The sequence below is a fragment of the Myodes glareolus genome, chromosome 8 (assembly GCF_982192425.1).
Source record: "Myodes glareolus chromosome 8, mMyoGla1.1, whole genome shotgun sequence".
In the NCBI taxonomy this organism is placed as follows: domain Eukaryota; kingdom Metazoa; phylum Chordata; class Mammalia; order Rodentia; family Cricetidae; genus Myodes; species Myodes glareolus.
In genome coordinates, this window is record NC_142033.1 from 88,862,193 (window position 1) to 88,866,036 (window position 3,844).

General features: G+C 50.8%; 1 long non-coding RNA gene across 1 annotated transcript; it reads right to left on the reverse strand.

The window, feature by feature from the left end:
- Nucleotides 1-893: 893 nt before the first annotated feature.
- On the reverse strand, nucleotides 894-3,523 carry LOC146893940 (uncharacterized). Its single transcript, XR_015002581.2, has 2 exons — nucleotides 3,437-3,523; nucleotides 894-2,697 (listed from the first exon to the last, which is right to left on the reverse strand). It is a non-coding gene; the product is annotated as an uncharacterized LOC146893940 (long non-coding RNA).
- Nucleotides 3,524-3,844: the final 321 nt, after the last annotated feature.

Below are 3,844 nucleotides of genomic sequence, written 5' to 3' on the forward strand. Positions count from 1 at the left end.
AACATACATAGACCATGTGCCTGAGATCTGCTCTCGAAGCATCCCGGAAGTTATTTGACATGCCTAGAAGTTCAGGCCTCTAGGGCACAACAGTTCTCTCTTCCTTATAACCACCTGGAGGTGAGCCCTTCTGTGCCTTCACCCCCTGCCATCCACTGATCTGTCTGTCCCAGGTGAAGCCTGCAGTCTCGGAATTCCCCAAAAGACCTGTGGACGCTTGACTATGGAAGAAGGCCCAGGCCACCTTCCCCATCCTTCATATTCCTGTTGCCCTACCCAGGAGATGAAACAGACATGCCTAGAAGGGACCACTGATTTACTGGACCACGTATTTTAACTGAGACACAAAGTCTACACTGGAATGGAGTGGAACGAGGGTATCTGCAAAAAGCAGCCATAGCACGGGAAATGAAAGCCTAAGGACACGGAATTGGACAACTGGTTCGTCAAACCAAGACCCTATGTAGCGATAATGTGCCGCTCCGATTCAGTATGGGGGCCTCCACAATAAAGCCGGGGCTGTAATTACTATAATGACCTCCCACTGCTAGTGTGTCTTTAATTAAGTCTTTATCAGTAGGCATTTGCCACTTAAACCTAACTCAACGTAACTACAGCAGCATACCATCCACATTTTCACAAAGAATTATGGAATCATATTTCTGTCACTAAGATGAAAGGGAATATTTAGTTCAAGTGTCATTTGCAGACAGGCTGCATAAAGAAAAATCAAGCTGTCCTTTATTGGCTCTTCCTGACAAGTGAGGCTTGGCTGAGAGATGCCAAGGGGGTTTGTGTGTGTGTGTTTTGGTTTCACCCCACTTCTTACCACAACCCACTTCCTTTCTACATAAACCATGGGGGGAAAGAATGACACCAAATTAATAACACACTTGATTATCGCCAATTTCTTGAGGTGGAAAGGGGCTGAGACTCTCCAGGGAAGCTCAGAGACACCAAGCAAGATGTTTCAAGGGGCACTAGCGTGCATGACTGACCAAACCAGGTCTGCAGCCTCCTTCCCCCACAGATGGGCTCTCTTCCCCCATTTTCTCCCGCACGATACACCCGCAGTCCCCTCGGCCTGAAGAGACCACATTCCAAGGTCGGGTTTCCAGTCATAATTACTTCCTTACGTTAGCGTTAAAGCAAGCACTCGCTTTTTGGCAGCGCCCAGCCACACAGGCCAGACAAACCCTGTCAGGGAAAGGCCCGCCAGCTCCAAGCCTTTCAGGGTGTTAACAGGGAGCCGCTTCTGCTGTGCTCCCCTTGTTGAGAGAAACCCGAGTATCCACCCTGGCCCTCGCGTCTAGGAGGTAACTGGATCTGTTTGGGTTCCACTGAAAGACCCCACCCATCCCCGTGGTCAACAAGTCTGGCCAACACTGGCCTCTCCCAAGAGGCCAGGCCAAGGCACTGTCGTTCTTGTACGCACATCAAAAGCCTTTTGGTTTAAGAAGCTGTTCCGCCAAACGTGGACATCCTTCCTAATCCGAGGGAAGGCATTACACTCTAGGGTCTCTGCAAGGGTGGGTGGGGGGTGGATTGTGGTTGGAACTCTCCCGGGAACACCCCTAAGGAGCAGGCCTCCTGGTGGTTGTGTGGTTCTGCTTTGCCTCTCAGGCCTGGGTCTGCGCAGTTGCGCCAGACTCTTGTTGGTTCCAGAGTTTCGGGCTCCTGCTGGGGAAGCCTGGCGCTGCCACCAATTTCCACCTCTTTTCCGTGTCATTTTTGGCCCTCTCCTTTCGGTTTTAATTTCATTTTTGAACAGCGTAAAGGCTGACCACAGAAGAACTGAAAATGAAAACGAAATGGAGACCTGGGAGAAAGCGTGCTTCCCGAGGAGGACCTGAGGGGAAATACTATTCAATTTTCTCCCACATATTTGCACCCAGCCGGAGAGTGTTTCAGGTTTTCCCACCTTGGCAAGGACACCTGCTGAGAAGGTGCCTGACCTCGCAGGTGGGGCCGCTGCTGCTGGGTGGCTTATGCTGCCCGCCACTGCTGCTTACATGACCAAGCCTGGGAAGAGTTCCGCGTTTGGAGGAGAAATCCCAAATTGTCCTCCACTCCGAATTTTGCTACAACTGTTTCCATCACTTGAAATGAAGCCATCTGAATTTCTGATGAAGAAGTGAGACCCGGAGCTGGAGCAGTCCTTGCATGCATGCTGGTGACTGCAGGATCTTCCTCCTGCCAGGCTTCATTCGTAGAAGGCAAATCCTGCGCGAACCATATTGCCGCTGTGGCGCCGGACTCTGCTCCTCCGTCCTCGCCTTGTCTTAGCGTCCCTTCCCTAGGGTTCTGCACACAGCCAGGAATCCTCTAGACTTGGCCAGAGGGAAAGCGAGCTCTGAGCTCAGTGGATCTGTACTTCTCAGGATGGAGGTTCTCTGGTTGACAGGAACTCTCGGGCAGCGCTGCCCAGAACCCCAGCCTCCTCCATGGAGTCGGCTGCTCTCTGTGGTAAGGAGGAGGACCTCAGGCTGTCTCAGCAGATACACTCAGCTGAGACATTTTCATTTGACAAAGGACTTCGCCAAGCGATGAGAGTCATAAGCCAGCATCCACTAGTTTGCTTCAACATGCAAATAAATACTTGACTTTCCTGGGGCCAAATCCACCTCCTAGTGAGTCCCTGGGTTCTTTACCATACCCACATGTTATATTGCTTCTCTGGGTGATGCCAAGTTCTCCCTGGGGCAGAAAAGAAACAAAATAAAGTTGTCATAAACATAAAAAGCATATTTCTTAGGAAGAATCACTCTTAGGAATCATTTCTAATCAAAACTGGGGTAATGCCCATCTCCAAAAACCCAGAGTTAAATCCAAAACCCTTCAGAAATATTTGTTGACTACAGATGAATGGTGCCCGGATAAACAGTTTTCTCTCCCTCGAGAGAGCCCTAATCCCTTCCCTGTTTCCTTGTTTTCTTTGTCCTCAAGAAAGGATGTTGGTGGCTCCTAAGAAGCCACGTGTTATTTTCGAACATGGAAGGGAATGAGAGAAACACAGAGAGAGGTAATACGCACTGACATGAAAAGCTACGGACAGGAAGAGTATGATTCGGCTAACGGTAAGATGGGTTGAGAAGCCTGTGCATAGACTCTTCTGCATCCTGGCACCTGGGTCCCAGACCCAGGCGGATGCCATTGGCCTGGGGTATGATCCAGCTGCTGAGATCGCTTTAAGTGCCCCCCAGGCTTTATAATAGTACAGCCAAGTTTGCAAGAAAGGGTCTGTTACTAGTTGTCATTGGCCAAGGTCTAGACACTGGTCGGAAAAGTAGCAAATTTGGCTCTGAGCCTTTTAGCACAGAGGTTTAAAGAGAGAAACACAATCCATTGCGTGATCCACAGTGTCCACAGACGAAATCAAATCATTTGTTTTAGAAGTGCAGCCCCAGGCCCGGGAGAATTAGCTGGAGGTGCTCACCGTGACGACGGGAAATGGAGCTTCTCAAACACGGCATTCAGCCAGGGACTGCTGACCCACTATGAGACAGCTCTGCTTCGAAGGACCTGGAGACAGAAGCAGAGTCAGGCTGTAAGCTCTCTCTCTAACAGCAGTGAACAGCCCTGTCTGGGTGTGTTGCCTGTGAGATACACATACCCATTGCCTCAGTTTATCCTCACAACCCCTTGATGAGGTGGGCATTTCCCAGGGGTTAGTGAGTGAGGCTCCAAGGTAGGGTGTGGGGGACGGGGGGGGGGGGGGGAGCAGGGAGGACAGCCGGGGGAGGGGACGGACTCCATGGCCTGAATGGAGGAGGCCTGGGATGAGATGGAGCTGGATTTCAGAGGGCACCAGCTGATCTGAGTCTTTGCTCTCAGTGACCACGAA